Source organism: Amia ocellicauda, chromosome 6 (genome assembly GCF_036373705.1).
Source record: "Amia ocellicauda isolate fAmiCal2 chromosome 6, fAmiCal2.hap1, whole genome shotgun sequence".
In the NCBI taxonomy this organism is placed as follows: domain Eukaryota; kingdom Metazoa; phylum Chordata; class Actinopteri; order Amiiformes; family Amiidae; genus Amia; species Amia ocellicauda.
In genome coordinates, this window is record NC_089855.1 from 50,256,261 (window position 1) to 50,278,402 (window position 22,142).

General features: G+C 45.4%; 5 non-coding genes across 5 annotated transcripts; 3 read left to right on the forward strand and 2 right to left on the reverse strand.

Annotated features, from left to right (window-relative positions):
* Window positions 1-1,041: 1,041 nt before the first annotated feature.
* On the reverse strand, window positions 1,042-1,113 carry trnaq-cug (transfer RNA glutamine (anticodon CUG)). The gene has a single exon. It is a non-coding gene; the product is annotated as a tRNA-Gln (tRNA).
* A 134-nt stretch (window positions 1,114-1,247) lies between these two features.
* trnae-cuc (transfer RNA glutamic acid (anticodon CUC)) lies at window positions 1,248-1,319 on the forward strand. The gene has a single exon. It is a non-coding gene; the product is annotated as a tRNA-Glu (tRNA).
* A 3,450-nt stretch (window positions 1,320-4,769) lies between these two features.
* On the forward strand, window positions 4,770-4,841 carry trnae-cuc (transfer RNA glutamic acid (anticodon CUC)). The gene has a single exon. It is a non-coding gene; the product is annotated as a tRNA-Glu (tRNA).
* A 3,250-nt stretch (window positions 4,842-8,091) lies between these two features.
* trnaq-cug (transfer RNA glutamine (anticodon CUG)) lies at window positions 8,092-8,163 on the reverse strand. Its single transcript has one exon. It is a non-coding gene; the product is annotated as a tRNA-Gln (tRNA).
* A 135-nt stretch (window positions 8,164-8,298) lies between these two features.
* trnae-cuc (transfer RNA glutamic acid (anticodon CUC)) lies at window positions 8,299-8,370 on the forward strand. Its single transcript has one exon. It is a non-coding gene; the product is annotated as a tRNA-Glu (tRNA).
* Window positions 8,371-22,142: the final 13,772 nt, after the last annotated feature.

Here is a 22,142-nt window from a genome sequence, read left to right on the forward strand (position 1 = left end):
CAGCGGGATCGATGCCCGCATTCTCCAAGGCCTCAGGCGCTCGTGCCCTGGTTTCGGGGGAGAGTCGCTCACTTTTCTTGCCGCAGACACAGGCGCAAGGCATTGCCTGTTTGCCGTAAGGTTATCAGACACAACGCGCCGGCGACGGCTGCAGCATTAGCACGCCGGCTGGCCCTTCCGAAGTTCCCCAAAAACGACCGAGATGCCGCTTCGACGTCGTAACCCCAGGAACGACCGCAAAGGCACTCCAACCCTCAATCTTCCGATCCGAAGTCAGACCGAAGAGACTGTATGATGTTTTAGATTAAAGATAGTATGCAGACCGAGCAAGTTAGATTTATCGAGCTAGCAAACAGCCATTGAGGCACCTGTTCGGGACGTACCCTGTAGAAATTCCTGTCAACGATAAAAGGATCAAACGGTGGAGAAAAAGCCCGCAGGATGTTTGTCAAAACTCTGTTTGTGGACTGAATGGCTTTCCCAGATTGGCAGGGACTGTTTTTGGTATTGACTGAGGGACAGTTGTAAAAGACAACCTCTCACCGGACCTCTGGCATACACCAAAGAAAGCCACCTCACCTCTCCCCCGGATCTCACAAAACACAATCCCCCCCGCCCCCAGGGAAGACAGACCGCAATCGGACTCGGGCTTGCACCTTTTGATTGGATGAACGGCCGCAAACATTCTATGTCATTTTCTTTTAAAGCTTCACTCGTGCTTGTAAAAAACCGAGGTCTCACTGAAAGAATGCCCTGACGTGGTTGCTTCCAAGCTAGCTGGTTTACAAAGTTCCTTTTCGCTTTAACGATGATTTCCAAGAAGGGAAATAATCTATCTGTAATCTGTCAACACAGGCACCTTCTTCTACGTTAAGCCACGCGGTCACCACCAGGAAGATGAACGCACCAGGCCGACCCGGAGTTCTCGCCAATTCGTCTCCAAGCCTCCCAAGAGGGAACATAAATAGGCCTTATTCGCAGACACAGGCCCTCACGCAGGGAGACCACCGCTTCACCACCACTGCCCCTGCTTAGGGCCCCAGGTCCCACCGAGACTTGAACTCGGATCGCTGGATTCAGAGTCCAGAGTGCTAACCATTACTCCATGGGACCAAGCCCGCTGCCCTCCTCTTGCCCGTGACGAAGGTTTCTGCTCTACGCACACGTCTCATCTGTTGCACGGCCAAGTCCATATTGAGCCAAGTTGCGCCCAGAGTGCTGCGTGTGGCGGGTCACTTCCGGAGCTGTCCCTGGTGGTCTAGTGGTCAGGATTCGGCGCTCTCACCGCCGCGGCCCGGGTTCGATTCCCAGCCAGGGAAGGTGGATCTGTTGCTCTTCCCATAGGACCTGTGTGGTGCATTTTCTCTCTCTCTATCTGTGATTAAATCCTTACTTATATACATATGTCCATGAACGTTTCTGGAGCTCATGTAAATCACATCACACGACGGGCCGTGATCTTTTCGGTCACTTTGAAAGTTTTGCTCATGACAATCCTTTTCTATTGCGGCACGATGGCTGCCACCGAGGAAGGAAAGTCGTCCGCAGTTGGCTGCAAGCTTGCCTGAAGCGCAGGAAAGACTTACTCGCGACGTGCCACTTAAAGACTGAAGAAGTGGGGGTCGGCCTCACCGAGAGCCCTGAGGATCAGCTCACGTGGTAGAGTGCTCGCTTAGCATTGTAGCGTTATGTTGGGTGTATTTGGATAAGAGCATTTGGGCTCTGAGCTGAAGCACTGATCTAAAGAAAACCTCTCCCCCCCAAAGTTATCAGATTCCCTTAGCTCATCCGCTTGGAACTGGTTTGCATCAAAGTGACAGTTTTGGGGAGCATGGCACCAAGAAGAGGCCAAATAGTTTGGAATTCTGCTATGAGATGTCTGGAGAAAGGGGCCTGTAGGTGATAAAAACTCTTTGAAGTGGACGAGAGCCGAAATCCCGACATAGAGCTACGAACCCAGGCCAACCGGCATTTCCAAAAGATGGCATGGATTGACATCAGTCATAAATCAAGCCCCCCCCAATAGGACACTGGGGGCTGAAACCGAAATCCAATCTCAAAAACTCAAGAACCAATCACCTCTTGATCTGACAGACTATAAGGAACAGCGGACAGTCTTTCTCGCTCTCTCTCACCTGAACCAGTAACTCGCTGCCACAGCTCAACCTGTAGCTCTGTTGCCAGAACCGGAACCAGAAACCAACTAAGTCTTTGCCGGCAACAGAAGAGTTAAACTGGGAGAAGGAGATTGAGCCGTACGAAGAATTCTTTTAAAGGACTTTATTAAATAAAGAACTTTACAGACTGCGCTGCCCGCCTGTGCCCACCTGATCAGTGGAGTTTTACAGCTGGACAATTGACTAAGTCGACTGTATACGAAAGTGTCAGTCATTTAAATAGCTATTTGAGTCTTAAGAAACTTGACCCTTGGAACAAACACGGCCCTGCTTTCCCCAAAGACTTTGTCTTCAAATAAGTACGGTGAGAGACCCTGCTTGCCAAGAAGATTTTGTGCACAACCTTGGAGCCTTCAAACCAGTGGAAAATCTGTTTGGAAACGACTCTACTTTCGCGAAACCCCAACTTCCAGGTGTATCGACTGAGTGGAAGTTCTTTGACAAAGCCGAACCAGACTGCCTTTGTTCCAAACCACACGGACCTCGTGCCGTGTGCTGTTATCTGAGCCCGAAGCCAGAGAGGCCTCTCTGCGACGAAGTTCAGATAAGTTTAACAGTTTGGAGTTCATGATTCATGACATTTGAGAAATCAATTAGAAATGTTAATCTGTGATTCATAACTCTAGAATGTGTAATATCATTTAGTTTTCTTAAATATAAATGTGTGTTGTATTAAACTGTTTTGTTGATAATTTTAGAAATAAAATCTGTCAACGCCGAGAAATATCTTCTCATTCCTGTTTAACTGTTTAGTCTGAAATTGACACAAGTTAATAGACATTAGATTATTGGTGGCCTTGCCTATCCTTAATCATTGAATAATAATCAGTTAAGGGAAATTGTGGTAACAAGTAATGATAGGATCTTTCTCGGCACCTAAACGTGAATGAGACTGATATATATATATAACGAGAAGTTACCTGACATAAATACTAACCTGCGTAGTTATTTAATGTCTGACTAATAATACTAACGAGAGACTCACCTTCGTCTTACTAACCGGTATTGTAGTCAATGTGTTTATAACCTTTTTTGTTTAACGATTTGTGTTATCATATGTGATCCCATGGTCTTTGATTTGGTCACGGAAGTGATTTGTCTTCGATTTGTTGATCTAGAGTTGAATTGTAATTAGTTTTTCCCTTTTGTATAATTAGTGTAGTGCTACATTTAGTCTTTGTTTTGAATACATTTGACAATTTATATCTTTGGAATTGGTGTCTGCGTCCAATTATTACAGAAAATGAGTTCTACAAGATTCCAGGATTCGTGATAAGGTGATACTATAAATTCACTTCTTTAATTGAAATGTATAAGTGTACCTTACGCTACAGCATGCGAGAGGCAGCGGGATCGATGCCCGCATTCTCCAAGGCCTCAGGCGCTCGTGCCCCGGTTTCGGGGGAGAGTCGCTCACTTTTCTTGCCGCAGACACAGGCGCAAGGCATTGCCTGTTTGCCGTAAGGTTATCAGACACAACGCGCCGGCGACGGCTGCAGCATTAGCACGCCGGCTGGCCCTTCCGAAGTTCCCCAAAAACGACCGAGATGCCGCTTCGACGTCGTAACCCCAGGAACGACCGCAAAGGCACTCCAACCCTCAATCTTCCGATCCGAAGTCAGACCGAAGAGACTGTATGATGTTTTAGATTAAAGATAGTATGCAGACCGAGCAAGTTAGATTTATCGAGCTAGCAAACAGCCATTGAGGCACCTGTTCGGGACGTACCCTGTAGAAATTCCTGTCAACGATAAAAGGATCAAACGGTGGAGAAAAAGCCCGCAGGATGTTTGTCAAAACTCTGTTTGTGGACTGAATGGCTTTCCCAGATTGGCAGGGACTGTTTTTGGTATTGACTGAGGGACAGTTGTAAAAGACAACCTCTCACCGGACCTCTGGCATACACCAAAGAAAGCCACCTCACCTCTCCCCCGGATCTCACAAAACACAATCCCCCCCGCCCCCAGGGAAGACAGACCGCAATCGGACTCGGGCTTGCACCTTTTGATTGGATGAACGGCCGCAAACATTCTATGTCATTTTCTTTTAAAGCTTCACTCGTGCTTGTAAAAAACCGAGGTCTCACTGAAAGAATGCCCTGACGTGGTTGCTTCCAAGCTAGCTGGTTTACAAAGTTCCTTTTCGCTTTAACGATGATTTCCAAGAAGGGAAATAATCTATCTGTAATCTGTCAACACAGGCACCTTCTTCTCCGTTAAGCCACGCGGTCACCACCAGGAAGATGAACGCACCAGGCCGACCCGGAGTTTTCACCAATTCGTCTCCAAGCCTCCCAAGAGGGAACATAAACAGGCCTTATTCGCAGACACAGGCCCTCACGCAGGGAGACCACCGCTTCACCGCCGCTGCCCCTGCCAAGGGCCCCAGGTCCCATCGAGACTTGAACTCGGATCGCTGGATTCAGAGTCCAGAGTGCTAACCATTACTCCATGGGACCAAGCCCGCTGCCCTCCTCTTGCCCGTGACGAAGGTTTCTGCTCTACGCACACGTCTCATCTGTCGCACGGCCAAGTCCAGATTGAGCCAAGTTGCGCCCAGAGTGCTGCGTGTGGCGGGTCACTTCCGGAGCCGTCCCTGGTGGTCTAGTGGTCAGGATTCGGCGCTCTCACCGCCGTGGCCCGGGTTCGATTCCCGGCCAGGGAAGGTGGATCTGTTGCTCTTCCCATAGGACCTGTGTGGTGCATTTTCTCTCTCTCTATCTGTGATTAAATCCTTACTTATATACATATGTCCATGAACGTTTCTGGAGCTCATGTAAATCACATCACACGACGGGCCGTGATCTTTTCGGTCACTTTGAAAGTTTTGCTCATGACAATCCTTTTCTATTGCGGCACGATGGCTGCCACCGAGGAAGGAAAGTCGTCCGCAGTTGGCTGCAAGCTTGCCTGAAGCGCAGGAAAGGACTTACTCGCGACGTGCCACTTAAAGACTGAAGAAGTGGGGGTCGGCCTCACCGAGAGCCCTGAGGATCAGCTCACGTGGTAGAGTGCTCGCTTAGCATTGTAGCGTTATGTTGGGTGTATTTGGATAAGAGCATTTGGGCTCTGAGCTGAAGCACTGATCTAAAGAAAACCTCTCCCCCCCAAAGTTATCAGATTCCCTTAGCTCATCAGCTTGGAACTGGTTTGCATCAAAGTGACAGTTTTGGGGAGGATGGCACCAAGAAGAGGCCAAATAGTTTGGAATTCTGCTATGAGATGTCTGGAGAAAGGGGCCTGTAGGTGATAAAAACTCTTTGAAGTGGACGAGAGCCGAAATCCCGACATAGAGCTACGAACCCAGGCCAACCGGCATTTCCAAAAGATGGCATGGATTGACATCAGTCATAAATCAAGCCCCCCTCCAATAGGACACTGGGGGCTGAAACCGAAATCCAATCTCAAAAACTCAAGAACCAATCACCTCTTGATCTGACAGACTATAAGGAACAGCGGACAGTCTTTCTCGCTCTCTCTCACCTGAACCAGTAACTCGCTGCCACAGCTCAACCTGTAGCTCTGTTGCCAGAACCGGAACCAGAAACCAACTAAGTCTTTGCCGGCAACAGAAGAGTTAAACTGGGAGAAGGAGATTGAGCCGTACGAAGAATTCTTTTAAAGGACTTTATTAAATAAAGAACTTTACAGACTGCGCTGCCCGCCTGTGCCCACCTGATCAGTGGAGTTTTACAGCTGGACAATTGACTAAGTCGACTGTATACGAAAGTGTCAGTCATTTAAATAGCTATTTGAGTCTTAAGAAACTTGACCCTTGGAACAAACACGGCCCTGCTTTCCCCAAAGACTTTGTCTTCAAATAAGTACGGTGAGAGACCCTGCTTGCCAAGAAGATTTTGTGCACAACCTTGGAGCCTTCAAACCAGTGGAAAATCTGTTTGGAAACGACTCTACTTTCGCGAAACCCCAACTTCCAGGTGTATCGACTGAGTGGAAGTTCTTGGACAAAGCCGAACCGGACTGCCTTTGTTCCAAACCACACGGACCTCGTGCCGTGTGCTGTTATCTGAGCCCGAAGCCAGAGAGGCCTCTCTGCGACGAAGTTCAGATAAGTTTAACAGTTTGGAGTTCATGATTCATGACATTTGAGAAATCAATTAGAAATGTTAATCTGTGATTCATAACTCTAGAATGTGTAATATCATTTAGTTTTCTTAAATATAAATGTGTGTTGCATTAAACTGTTTTGTTGATCATTTTAGAAATAAAATCTGTCAACGCCGAGAAATATCTTCTCATTCCTGTTTAACTGTTTAGTCTGAAATTGACACAAGTTAATAGACATTAGATTATTGGTGGCCCTGCCTATCCTTAATCATTGAATAATAATCAGTTAAGGGAAATTGTGGTAACAAGTAATGATAGGATCTTTCTCGGCACCTAAACGTGAATGAGACTGATATATATATATATATAACGAGAAGTTACCTGACATAAATACTAACCTGCGTAGTTATTTAATGTCTGACTAATAATACTAACGAGAGACTCACCTTCGTCTTACTAACCGGTATTGTAGTCAATGTGTTTATAACCTTTTTAGTTTAACGATTTGTGTTATCATATGTGATCCCATGGTCTTTGATTTGGTCACGGAAGTGATTTGTCTTCGATTTGTTGATCTAGAGTTGAATTGTAATTAGTTTTTCCCTTTTGTATAATTAGTGTAGTGCTACATTTAGTCTTTGTTTTGAATACATTTGACAATTTATATCTTTGGAATTGGTGTCTTCGTCCAATTATTACAGAAATTGAGTTCTACAAGATTCCAGGATTCGTGATAAGGTGATACTATAAATTCACTTCTTTAATTGAAATGTATAAGTGTACCTTACGCTACAGCATGCGAGAGGCAGCGGGATCGATGCCCGCATTCTCCAAGGTCTCAGGCGCTCGTGCCCCGGTTTCGGGGGAGAGTCGCTCACTTTTCTTGCCGCAGACACAGGCGCAAGGCATTGCCTGTTTGCCGTAAGGTTATCAGACACAACGCGCCGGCGACGGCTGCAGCATTAGCACGCCGGCTGGCCCTTCCGAAGTTCCCCAAAAACGACCGAGATGCCGCTTCGACGTCGTAACCCCAGGAACGACCGCAAAGGCACTCCAACCCTCAATCTTCCGATCCGAAGTCAGACCGAAGAGACTGTATGATGTTTTAGATTAAAGATAGTATGCAGACCGAGCAAGTTAGATTTATCGAGCTAGCAAACAGCCATTGAGGCACCTGTTCGGGACGTACCCTGTAGATATTCCTGTCAACGATAAAAGGATCAAACAGTGGAGAAAAAGCCCGCAGGATGTTTGTCAAAACTCTGTTTGTGGACTGAATGGCTTTCCCAGATTGGCAGGGACTGTTTTTGGTATTGACTGAGGGACAGTTGTAAAAGACAACCTCTCACCGGACCTCTGGCATACACCAAAGAAAGCCACCTCACCTCTCCCCCGGATCTCACAAAACACAATCCCCCCCGCCCCCAGGGAAGACAGACCGCAATCGGACTCGGGCTTGCACCTTTTGATTGGATGAACGGCCGCAAACATTCTATGTCATTTTCTTTTAAAGCTTCACTCGTGCTTGTAAAAAACCGAGGTCTCACTGAAAGAATGCCCTGACGTGGTTGCTTCCAAGCTAGCTGGTTTACAAAGTTCCTTTTCGCTTTAACGATGATTTCCAAGAAGGGAAATAATCTATCTGTAATCTGTCAACACAGGCACCTTCTTCTCCGTTAAGCCACGCGGTCACCACCAGGAATATGAACGCAGCAGGCCGACCCGGAGTTTTCGCCAATTCGTCTCCAAGCCTCCCAAGAGGGAACATAAACAGGCCTTATTCGCAGACACAGGCCCTCACGCAGGGAGACCACCGCTTCACCGCCGCTGCCCCTGCCAAGGGCCCCAGGTCCCACCAAGACTTGAACTCGGATCGCTGGATTCAGAGTCCAGAGTGCTAACCATTACACCATGGAACCAAGCCGGCTGCCCACCTCTTGCCCGTGATGAAGGTTTCTGCTCTACGCACACGTCTCGCTCTGTCGCACGGCCAAGTCCAGAGTGAGCCAAGTTGCGCCCAGAGTGCAGCGTGTGGCGGGTCACTTCCGGAGCCGTCCCTGGTGGTCTAGTGGTCAGGATTCGGCGCTCTCACCGCCGCGGCCCGGGTTCGATTCCCGGTCAGGGAAGGTGGATCTGTTGCTCTTCCCCTAGGACCTGTGAGTAGATAGTAGGGTTTTTTGGGCGCGGCCTATTTTGTTATGACGTATGCCCTAAGCTTATTAATATTCCTACGTCATAATTGGGGGGCGTGATTTTAGAGTTATTTCCTTAATTATTCCTACGTCATATCCGTCAGAAAGTGTACACCCCTAAAACCCTGAACAACAAGGCCACCCATAAAGACCCCCCCCCCCCCCCTGAAGGCAACGCCCCGAAACTCTCCTCTCTATTTAAGACCCCGCGCTGCTTTTAGGCAATACCTCTTTAATTCTCAGCATCTGAAACATCCCGCTTCTTCAACATGTCCAGCGACATCAACATGAAGCCCCGCAAGAAACAATCCCGGGCAAGGGTTCCTGTACTCACCAATTTGAAGATTGAACGCTCCTGGGTGTTGTTCTGGGGGGGTCGACGGGGTTACCGCTTTAAAAGGGATCCCAGCTATGTTGGAGTGGAGCTTTTTGCTTTGGGAGAGAAGGAGGGTACGTTGGAACCTTTTGAGACGGTGATTGAATGCTCTTTTGAGGACTGGTTGAAGGTGATGGCATGGAGAGACCTGGGGCTTGTGGATAAGACTCTAGAAGGCTTGCAAGAGGGTCCAAGAGAAGGCGAAACGGAGTCTCCGACTCAGAGTTTTGAAAGGTGTGAATGGGAAAGCTTGCAGAACTACGGTACAGTGGTGAAGAGTCTATCTCTAACTACTGATCGTAAGGTTTTGTTTAGCAGTACCCTGATTACAAACCCTATTGAAGGGGTTGTGGAGGATCCAGAAAAACAGGTTACTGAAATTATGTTTGACGCCGTGGACTGGCCGTTCTTGAAAGAGGTCATAAACTGTATAAATGATGGTTTTGACATCTTGACCAAATGTTCACAACTGGATTCTGTTAGAAGGAGAATATGCTGGATTATGGATTATATATCCCCCTTGAATGACGACGACGATGATAAAACAGACGACCTGTGGGGGGTTGGAGGGGGGTCTGACGGCTCAGGGTCTACTCTCTTCTAAGAGGGCGGTGTGTCGTGACGTAGTGAAGAGATAGGATAAAAGGCGCAACAATTCATTCATGGTTTAAAATTAAAGAGAATGTCTTACCCGAAAGCTGCGGACGTCGACAGGCTCTACAGGCCTCTTCAAACCCGGGATCACCCCTGGTTCTATTCCCCAGATTTTGTATACACTCCGGAACCCTCTGACTGCGGTTACCCTCCAAGACCTCAGACCCCGGTCCCTCAGGACGAAACAACATGCGGAGCGATGGATGTCCAAATGAGTCTCGGGGATCCCCAGCCTCTGGAGCTCATGGAGGGCCTCGATTTTGCCGAACTGTCTACCGTCTGTGCGTCTCAGGAGGGGGTCAGTCCAATGGATGTAGAAACACCCCACAAACCACCAGGCGACCCAATGAGCATCGGACGGTCTCGGGGGCGTGATGAAGACGCAGGATTTATGCCCGGGGTAGGTGTCCAAGTAAGCAGAGTGGTTAAAAGCACCCTGGTGTATATTCTGAGTGCTCTCATCGACCGAGCTCTGAAAGAAGTCTGTCGGGGGTGTGAAGTGAATCACCCCAGTCAGTTGAGATACAGTTGTTTGTTTGAACCAGACCGTTACTATTTCCTGTTCTATTTCAACGTGTTTTACAGAAGACTGAACAAACCGTGGCTGAAACCGGCACTAATCAAGGCTCTGTCTTACTCCCACATACATGTCATTGCTGGACAAGTCCAGAAAATCATAGATGAGATTTTGCTGGAGCTGAAAAAGGAGCCGTTTATAATAGAGAAACTTGGGCAGCTGCTCAATGACCTGGATGAGCCAAGTAGAAAAACCGCTGGCAAGCTAAAAGCTTATTTCTTCCGTAAAGAAGTTAAAGCTGGGGGCAGCGACGAAGAATTCGACATCTACGCCACTGATTCAGACTCTGACCTGAACTAAGGGACTTTGAACATGGGGAATGTTCTGGACTGCTGCTGCAACTGGTTCTGTCATCAACACTCTGCAGCTAACCTGAGAGCGCTATTACACCATGTGCTTGACAGAAAAGTAGCCAACGCGAGCCTTTTCTCTACAGATTTAACCATCGATGAGGATCAACTTTCAAACCTGGAAAAGTTAATGGTTGCTGTAACAAAGACCGGGGGGTACGAACACTGGGATGAAGCGCTCAAGGGGGCCAAGAATGATATTAGGCCATTTCATCAACATCTGTATGACCTTTTACTGAGCATGTTTAATACCCCTCTGTTTACTTTTAAAATAGGTCATATTGTTGTTTTATTTACATATGTAACTGAGGTGTGTGCCTACAAGATAAAGAAACAGGTATTTGTTGATATAGATCAAGTAACCAATCATCTGATTTCTTTTTGTCTGGACCGTAGAAAAAATTGTTGTGTATGTTATACTTTTCTCAAATGTCTAAAAAGGGGTATCTGCTCTCCTGAAGTTGAATAAAAAACCTTGTATAAAAACTTTGCGCATAGTGTGGGTCTGTGTGTTTATTTGGCAGAATGACTCGGCAAGCTCCCCAAATGCATGAACTATACTACAACCCAGCCAAGATTGGGGGTTTGGCGGGTAAGAAGGGTTTTCAAAGAGGACTCGCTGAGGCCGGCGTGAAGGTTAATGATGTGGTTGTTTCAGAATGGTTACGGGAACAAGACGCCTATACCTTACATAAACCTCTCAGGATTAACTTTAAAAGAAACCGTGTATATGCAACTGACATAGACTCACAATGGCAAATGGATCTAGTCGATATGTCAAATTTATCAAAACATAACAATGGTCACAAATTTATGTTGATGTGTATCGATGTGTTATCAAAATATGCCTGGGCTCGCATTCTACATAACAAAACAGGTCGGGCGGTGACAAGGGCCTTTGAGGATATATTGTCCCAGGGACGATGTCCTAAAAAACTGCAGACTGATAAAGGAAAAGAGTTTCTCAACAGAGAATTTCAGAATCTACTGAAGAGACACAAAATACATCATTTCACCACCGGTAATGAGCTTAAGGCATCGGTGGTGGAGAGGTTTAACCGCACCATAAAGACCAAAATGTGGAGATATTTTACAGCGGTCAACACGTTCAAGTATTTTGATAAAGTTCAGGATTTTATCGATGCTTACAACCAAGGGTATCACGCCAGTATTAAAATGAAGCCTATAGATGTTGATCAAAGTAATTCTTTTAAGGTCTATAAAAAATTATACGGCCCATTTATTAAGAAGGGGAAAACTACTTATAAGTTCAACATCGGTGATGTGGTTCGCGTTTCAAAGCTAAGGAGTACTTTTGCCAAAGGTTATGAACAAACATTTTCTGACGAATATTTTACAGTTACCGAACAGGTGGCTAGAGACCCCCCCGTGTACCGGTTAAAAGACTATGACGGGGAGGATATAGAAGGAACGTTTTACGAAGCCGAGTTACAAAAAATTATTGTGGGTAAAGACATTGTATACAGAGTTGAAAAGATATTAGCTGAGAAAACCCAGAACCGGAAAAAATATGTGTTGGTGAAATGGCTTGGATGGCCTGAAAAGTTCAATAGTTGGGTCCCGGAACAACAGGTTTGTGATATTCAAGCCTTATAACAACATGCCCGCTGGTGTGATGGGGTCATTACTTTCGATACTCAAGATGGAATCAGGAGGCTTCTACGTGACTCTACCCAGTAACGCCTCTCTCGATATATACCCTAAAAATGAAATATCCAGTTACACGGTACAATTTGGAAAATCTATAGATCTAAGGGGGTCGTGGGAAGTGGGGTTGGCGGAAATACAGTATCCTTACACTTGGGCTGTTTTACAAGATAAGGATGCCACCTTCGCCATTTTTGACGATGTTAAAAAGAGTCAATGGACATTCACGATGCAAGGAGGTTATTATGACAATGTGGATACAATATTAGATGAGATGCATAAACAGTTCTCAGAAGGCACCCCCAACATCAAGCTATATTACAACCCTATTAAAAACAGAGTGTACAAGGTGTCAAAACCTGGTATTAGCATTCAAACCAAAGGACAACTGGGGCGTATATTAGGGTTCTATTCTGACACAGAGAGCAGGTTCTCAGAAGTGGTGGCACCCTTCCCGGCTGACATCAGTGGCGGCTTTTACACTCTTTATGTGTATACGGATATCATAACACACCAGAGGGTCGGGGATAGCTATGTCCCCCTTTTGAGAAATGTACTTATTAAAGGTAAAAGCAATGACATGGTCACAATTACTTATGACAAGCCACACTACGTACCAGTCTCAAAGACCCACTTTGACAACATCACGATCGAAGTAAAATCGGATCAGAATATCAACGTACCCTTCCGCTTCGGTAAAGTTATTGTCAAACTACATTTTCGACCCCTGAAACAGTGTGTACATTATTAAAATGGCTACCTCGAGGGGTTATGTAGATCCTAGCGCCTATGTGGATTATTACAAGATGCAAGCCGTGAACGGCTTGCCCGGTTTTGTAGGAGCCCCCACAATGTATGGAGCCGGTCTAGGAGGACTCTTTCGTGGTCTCTTTAGAATGGCCGTACCCCTGCTTAAGAGAGGCTCTGCTATAGCCAGACCCCACTTGAAAACAGCGGCTAAAAATATTGTTAGTGACGTGTTCACCAATGTTATGAACCGGGCAGCTAGCCATGAGCAGCAGGAGGGTTCGGGTCTCATGGTAATGGCGAGGAGGGGGGGTAAAAGAAGAAACAGTATGTGTCCACCAGGGCGACGAAGATCCGTGGCTAACAAAAAACGAAGAAGCTCTCATTCTCCAACATATCGTGGAAACACTCGGAGAAGGAAGCAGCACAAGAAAAAACCTGCAAAAAGAAAGTCTCAAAGAAAGACAAATAGAGCCTCAGGATACATCTTTTAAAAATGTCTTTTGTCCACAGTCTATCGGAAGAATGCGTCAAATCAGAACTGGATCTGTTTACAGTTCCATACACTCAAACGAGTATAGATAAGAGCATATATGTAGATATACCCCCTCTTTCCGCAATTTCAGATACGGCCCCTCTGGAGTTTTTTATTGCTGGCAATGGCGAGGATTATATTGATTTGAATAACACATTTATTTTAATGAACTGTAAAGTGACTGATGAGGATGACGATGCAATCGAGAAGACGGCCAACGCTGGGGTCATCAATTACCCGGTGGCCACCATGTTTTCACAGGTGGATGTGACCCTGGGAGATCGGCTCATTAGTCAAAGCAGCAATACTTACCCCTATAGGGCCATGATGGAGTGTATCCTTAATTATAGTGAGGAGACCCTAAGCAAACAGTTCAGCCCCGGCCTTTTCTTCAAAGACACCCCGGAAGCTATGGACGACCAGGATCCAGAGGGACTCAATAAGGGTTTGCAAAAAAGAACGGCCTTTTCAACAGAAGGGAGGACCTTTGAGCTAATGGGACATATTCATGCAGACATATTTTTCCAAGAAAAACTCATGCTCAACGGGGTAGACATTAAAATTAAAATGATCCGTAGTAAAAGTGCTTTTTGTCTGATGACCCCTGATACTGAAAAATATAAACTGACCATATTATCGGCCTCGCTGTTTGTGAAAAAAGTATCCGTCTCCCCGGCGGTTAAACTAGGACATGCGCAGGCTTTAATGACGGCAAACGCCAAGTACCCGATCGAAAGAGTCTATATGAAAGTCCACAGTATCCCCGCAGGGACACGGGTGATGAACCAGGAAAATCTGTTTCTAGGCCAGCTCCCAAAACAGGTTATTATAGGTCTCGTGGATAATGATGCATTTACCGGGGTTTACAACAAGAACCCCTTTAACTTTAAACATTATAACGCGGAATTTATAGCACTGTACGTCGATGGTGTGCAGGTTCCATCCAGACCTTTTCAACCTGACTTTGAAAACGGCAACGCGGTTCGTGAATATTACAGTCTAGTACTGGCTACGGGTCGCCATCTCAAGGATCAACCTCTGCTGATCGATCGCCGGGAATACTGCAGCGGTTACACCCTGTACGGTTTCAACCTGACCCCTGACGAAGAGTGTGGACAACATTTTTCACTGATGAAGACGGGCAATATGCGTTTGGAGATGCGTTTCAAGCAGCCTCTACCACGCACTGTAAATATGGTCGTGTATGCTGTGTTTGACAACATTATTGAGGTGAATCAGAGGAGAAACGTTCTGTATGATTATTATTAAAATGAACACCAGAGAGCTCAACCACATCATGAATGCCCTGGACGGCTCACGGAAAGTGTTTCAAGGAGTCTACGCCTGCGACCAGCTGCCTAAATTTAAGATCAAGAATTTACCTGCAATGTACATAATCAACACACACCCTAAAAATATGCCCGGAGAACATTGGCTGGCTATTTATCTAAGGGAGGACCGCCGTGGGGAATTTTTTGATTCCTATGGAAACCCCCCGGATTTCAGACCTTTCCCTCGGAAGATCAATAACTTTCTGCTCAACAACTGTCAAGAAACCATTTACAGCGGTCGTCAAGTACAAAGTCTTCAGACCTTCACTTGTGGTCAACACTGTGTGTTTTTCTTATATCATAGATCTAAAGGAAGGTCATACCCCGATATTATGTCCTTGTACAGTGAGGATTTAGGCCAAAATGATAAAAAAGTGGCAGAGTTTGTCAGGACACTGTGGACCCCCCCTTATAACACAATTACTTACGACCCTAGCCAGCCATGTATACAGATGGGGTGTTCTTGTGAGGATTTTAAAAGATGTCATGCGTGTTAAAGTGAAAAAATAATGAAAACAGCCTTTGAATCATTAGTTTTGTTTTTATTCAACACAAATCTTATACAAAGCAGGGTTATGTTATAAATAAATGTACAACATTTGAAAATAAAAATAAAAAATAAAAAAATTGTTTGTCGGTTCCTTATTTACAGGGGAGACAAATAAAAACATGAGATTAATAAGCTTCCCAACGATGGATAGATCCTGAGGAGGGTTGCTCAACACGGTCAGAGTAATGAGATATCGGCGTCAGATCAGTCACCACCTCTTTACACAGACGGATTTTTTGTCGCGTTTCCTGGTTAGGGACTGTTGATTGGGGCATGTTCAGACAGGCCATCGCCTGTAGGAAAGCATTCCAGCCTACAGGTCGGCGACTATCGGGTACCTTATTAGTCGTTACCCGCGGTTTCTGAACCATTTTGTGCAGAATATATTCTGCATGTCTTTTGCTTCTGGCCGGCATGTTTCTCAAAACATCCGTTACAACATCTCCCTCTGAACTCTCAACAGGTTCGGGCACCGCAACATCTTTATCAACCGTACCCCCCGCATCAGTCCCAGAACCATTTTCTTGAGAGGCCATGGTTAAAGTTAAAATGTTTTGATCTTTTTCACCCTGTCTAACCAGACGGAGGTAGCGCTGTAACGTGTTGCTATACATCTGGGCTTTGGAATACTGATTTAAATCGGCCCTGGCCAGTATAGCTTTCATTTCAGAGTCCAGGTTGTTTTCGGCCGTTTGTCTAATGGGCTCTGGCCCGACAACATTTTTTCTCAGTTTCTCAAGCTGCTCCTGAGGGATCAAAAACATTTTCTGAGCATATTCCATTATTAACCCACTCTGGAAGCTAGAAGACTGGTTAGGAAAGGCACGGCTATGCTCAACAGCGGTCCTATAAAACCTCCGGTTTGATTAATCTTCTTTCTTTTTCTTTTAATAGAATACTTCTTATTAGCGATGATCTTGATAACCGCTTTTTGTTTTTTGAGTTTAGAATGTTGAGAAGGGGTTAGGGGTATATTACCGCGTAAGATGTTAAAAGCTATTTCACACAGGGTCTCGATCAAATCCGAGGGGGCCCCTGCCAGCACAGCTTTCCTATGGCGCGGGCTCCCCTCAAATAACATTTGCAAAAGCGGCAGATTTCTTTTAATCCGAACAGACATTCTTATTTATTTCCTTTTCTTTAGCACATACACTGCCGGCCAATCGGGCGGGCACAAACCTGTTCTGAGGCGAAAGTCTTCTGGGGTTTGTGCTTTTAAGTCCACAATCAAGTACCCGTAGGGTTTTTTGGTGGCATCCTCAAATGCCTCCAAAAAGAATTTGGTCTGGTTAGGGTACATTTGACGAGCCAAGACGGTGACCTGTAGTTTATCTCTGGGGTTTTTAAAAAGAATTATATAATTGGCATTTAAATTAATAGTGCGGCTTTTTTTACCTTGAAAAAATAGATTTTGAACTAAATAAATAATACTTAAATTCCTATGATGAGTGTACTTTGTGAAAGCTTTTTCCACTTCACTGTTGTCACCGGCCTGCTCCATCAGGTCATCAAGGATCACTAGATTAGTTTGTCCGGGCGGGAACAGGTCATCGTCACACAACGAGGCGGGGAGACCTTGCACAAATTTCAGATTATTTTTTTTTGATGCCAAATCATCGTAGAGAGGTTGCCAGCAAGAGTAACACCACACTATGTTGTCAAGAGCTTGGGACACGGTTGCGTCCACATCTTCTATGATGTTCTTTATAAGATAGCTCTTACCCGAATTGGAGGGACCGGCTATAATACAGGAGAAAGGGTGTTGAAGTCTGTTATCAAAACCACTGCTAATATCCATAAGGCAGAGTGGTATAATCAGTCTTCAACACTCTTTTATTGTACACCACCCTTAACCGTTTGTTTAGTGATCTATTTTCCAATGTGTACCCCTTTTTATTGTGATAGATCTGATTTCCGGCTGTAATAATCTCGCGAGGAGGCGCGTCTTTCTCGGTTACAAAACTTTGTACCAGGGTCGTCAGAGACTTGATGTTAATGAGCTTGTTGTTACAATGGTTCAGAGTGAAACCCTTAACTTTCATACAGGTCTTACCCGCAGCCGTTCTGTATGCGTAAGTCTTAGGACCCCCTGAAACAAACTCCACTATGTGGTCCTGAGGATCTAGCTCGCTCGTTAACTCCCCAAGGTAGTCCCCGAGGGGAGGGACCCAATCCCCTGGCCTGGTGACAAAGATTACAGAGTCAGTATCATGATAGAGCGTGCGTTCCTGCAGCTGATCCATTAAGTTGTACAGTTCAAGCCGGGCGTAAGCCGTGGTAAAAACCGCTATGAAAACATTAACGTTTCCCTGTTTGGTGGGGAAATCTTTAGGGGCCCTCCACTGGACCTGTGCCACGTGGTCATTTAAGAATTGAAAGTGTGATACTGCATGTTGTTTGGAAAAGATAAATTCTATAAACTGTTCAGGGGTTTTAATCAAGGTTGTGTTTAGACGGTTATTTCTTTCCCCAAACTTACCCCACAGACTGTTTAAAATCAGTTTGGACATTTGTCTCTTGGCGGGGTTTACAGTTATGTTCCCCGGCTCTAGACGGATCCCTTCCTTTTCAAAATATTGCTGAACGTACCGCTCTTTGGCAGCGGAGTCAACACACCATGAGGGATAGCCCGATGCCTCCTGTTTCCCTTTCAGATGGGTCATAATGTACTCAGCAAAAAGAGTATCAGATTTTTCAGAAAAATGCCAAACCTCATACACCTTACCGACTCTGTAACCTTTCTCCACCGCCTTGTCAAGCTCAATGCTACACCAGACACCCGTCAGCGCTCTCTCGTCATCACTGTGCAGACAAGAGGTATTTTGATTTTCAGTTTCCACACACGTTCTACACAGAGGGAACATCAATTTTCCCGAACACCTGTAAGGCAACACGGGTAGGAACAGCTCACGAGGAGGGTACATGGTGACTTTGATCAAACCAAAGTACTGTCCGATTTCGAGAAAGTCACGATAAACAATGGTTGGATGCCCCACCGGGTACATTTTGGTCTTGTTGACATAAGGGTACAGACTGGTGAAATCATAGTAATCTACTCTCTCACCCTCCTTTACCTCATAATGTAAACAGAGGGCGTTGGTACGACCCCCAAATAACGCATCCCTGGGCTCTAGACGTTCAGGAAAGTCCAAGGTTTCCATAAACCGTTGTACCTCCACATCCTGTTGCTTCAGGGTCGTCCACGCGTGTTCCCAAATCACCAGTACATTCAAACCATAGGTGTTTTTTAAAGTTTCAATTCGTTCCTGGAAATCATAGTACATATCACCGCAGAGTTTTTGTGTTACGGGGTTAAAGGTGTTTGGGTCGAAGCACTGAGGACAGCCATGGTAAATACAACCAGCAAACTCATAAGCGGTACGCCGCCCGGACACGTCGCTAAAACCGTCTAAGTAGTAAGGACCCATTTTGACTTCCCCTTGATTTAAAGCATGTCTGATGAAGATGTTATCCCGGGCACTCAGATATTCCAGCCACTGTATGGAGACAGTCGAAAAGTTCTTTTGTCTAGCACGATAGTTGTCAGAAGTGGTGTCCGCTATAGTGTTTTTCTGCAAGAAATTGGATCGATACATTTTCATGCAGAGAGACGCTATGGTCACACTTTGCAAAGGGTCGAGACCCGACGTGTTGATAACCTCGGTGCGGAAACGCAAACAGGCTTCTTTAAGGATCTCCACATCATTTTTACAATAAGCGGCCATCTCTTCTCGGAAATCAAAAACACCCCCCTTAACCGTATTGTACCATTTAAAGAATTCCTCCCTCTCATGAGACATCATAGTATCAACCCCATAATAAGAGGCGGGCGGGTAGGACCCTCGATAATTTTGAGTGTCCTTAGTATTAAAAAAATGGCAGAACCAACCTTTCTTCTGAGCCTCAAAACCCAGAGCTTTAGGCAAAGCGCTCAATTTCATGGGGAGGAAATTTAACGAGTCTATGTAACGTTGGTTGAAAGCCTCGTTGGTGAAACACATGATCTTGCTACCCTGAGCTATTATTTTTGGGGTCACCCCATTTTCCACCAGATACTTCATCAATATGTAAGAATCATAACCCTTAGCATTGTGGGCAATAAATGTGTAATTGAGGTATTTTGGACCGCGATACCGCGTAAAGAAATCCCTGACACAACTCTCACCGCTAGCTGACCACTCACAATCCAACATGTCAATACAGTGTATATAATTAGCAACATGGACCCCGTTTTCTTGCCGGCATTCAAAATCAAAAAAGACATACCGGTTGTGCGGCGGCTCCTTTTTAACCGGCTGAATAAAGCACTGGTGTTCAGACCCCGGGGTTAAATCCGCATTACAGATCCTACATCTCGGTTCCAGACATTTGTGTGGTTTAACCTCATGAAAACGGTACTGGAGGCAACACTGCGGGCAATATTTAGTTTGATCACAATAACTCCGTTTTTTAACCCCCTCAGCAGCGGCCCTCTGCACCTTATGTTCGGAAAAACAGAACGCGGAGAGACAAATCCTTAAGCAATCTTTACATCGGATGGTAGGGGCCAAACCCTTACGACATTGCGGATTGAAACAGACGTTACAGTAACCGTCACAGCGGTGCTTAAGCTTATCATTGAAGGCCTTATAACACCAATGACAAACATACGAACAACCCAAAAAAGCCGTCAAACTCTTTATTCCAAAGTAATGACTATCACTTAGGAAGAGAAACAGTGTCTGTGTATGGGTTTCAGGATGTGTCTGAAATTTCACAAATACTTCCTTTACCTCACAACGGTACCACACAACAATTTTTAAAGACAACAACTCCTCAAACATGGCAATGTCTGAAAAGGCAACCATCTGTTGAGAGTTTAAGCCGGCCCTCTGATGAAGCATTAAAGCCTCTTGCATAGCTTGGGGTTCAGGCATGTCGGGGGTGAGTAGTTTTATTAAACTGTAAGCAAAACAGAGCTTATTGTCCCCATTGGAACTCACCACTAATTGCCTGAGCTTGTTCCTAATTATGTCGTTCTTCAAGCATTTCGACAGTCTTCTAAGCGCCCCACCCTCAGGGTTAGGAACCACATTCATTACCAGAGACAGACTTTCATCAGCTAAGATGGATGCGTTACTTTGCAATAACGCTTCGATTTTAGCCAGAAATTCATCAACATCTAAATTATCTCCACTCAGCATTACAGATAGGTTGCTAAACAAATCATCCCCTCTGAGTTCTAACTGTACAACATCTCGAGGTCTGACCCTTTCAGCAACCTGTTCAAGCATGTTTTGCAAGGCCTCGTGTATGTTGACAAATATTTCTGCATAATTGTCACAATTTAAAAGTTCTGCAAAATTAAAACGCTGAATCATTTCAAAATTGTTATAGGCCGGTCTATCTATAATCACGGGATCACTGGTACTTTTGGACACATCATCATTTTGAACAAAGCCTTCAACCCCTACATTCTCACAGAGCATGTTATCCACAGCCTTATCAGTCTCAGAACCCTCCACATTCCGAACACCCCCACCGCTGACATCTACAAAACCCCCTTTTTGAGGAGGCTCATTTAAAGCCTGTAAAAGTCCTTCAAAGATATCCACCCGGTTAATGTCAAGACCCTCCTCTATAGTGACGGCTGCTTCTGCCGCCGTACTGTGTTCTAATTGTCTCAAATCATTTATAATAGGGGCAGAATTTGGTCGGGGTAGCGTCTCCAAAGCCTCCACCATTTCAAACAAATCGGGGTGAACTAGGGGTTGAACCTCTATAAGCGCTACCGTTGGGAGGTGGTTATTTAGATCATTGACCATCTGTAACAGGTCGGGGTTCACGGTAAGTCTGGTAATTCACATTCTATCGGTGGTGATTGGGGGTTATTTAAATCATTTATCATTTGTAATAGTTCCTGGTTCATTGGGACATCAGAGGAGTTCACAACAGGGCCGAGGGTGTTCTCTCGGGAAGGTCTTTTTGGGGCCCTAACTTGTTCATAATCCTTTAGTTTGTGAGTTCTTTTACCAAGTCCGGACATTTTTTTTATTTTTTATTTTTCCAACAACCCACAATAGTAAGGCGTTTTGTATCTATTAAAACATTAAATACGGTACAATTCGTTAGTAAGGGTATTAATAAGGGTGTTTTGGCTCTCTATCACAAGGTTTTGCCCCACTAACACAAGTCTTTGATTTAGTAACAAGGTATGTAGCAACTCATGCCGACCTTCAGGAAGTAGCTCCGGGGGATGGTGTCCTGGCTCAGCTGCAAAGGATGGTCGCTCCGGTAAATCTCGGTCGAAGGAGGCAGGGAGCGAGCGTATACTCACGGACGGAGACCAAGAAGGCCTTTGCGGTGACACCCTGGCCAATCGCGGTGTACTGTTCAGCGTTTCTGTAGCCAAGAAACGGGGCTGGGGGGACGATGTTGAAACCAGTCCGTCGTTGGGTGGTGTGTCAACCCTGACTGACGGCGACCCCTGAGGTTGTTGGTTGCCTGTATTTGTTCCGCCCGACAATGCGGCGGGCTGAATCTGGATTGTTGAATTACCCCCAGAAGGCTGTGGCCTGAGTAGATGTTGGGGGGTCTCCAAGACCACCGTGGGGGATCCTCTCGGTGATCTCTCCGGGGAAGATGTTTGATCCCACTTAGACGGGGTAATTGTCCTCAATAGCTCATCCACAGAATGACTATCCCAAGAGTCTTGGGAAGAATAAAAATATACATTACATTTACATCTTTAAACGGCGACAGAAATCAAACTTAAAACAACATGTCCAGGACCTTCAAAACCTTTAGCTTTTTTAGACCTTTGAAAATAGGCTTAGACATTCACTACAACGCCTTATTATTTACAGACAATATATTTATTAGGACTTGATAATAAATGTAAAACAGAGAAGCCTCTGTAAATAAACTGTTTCTTAAATG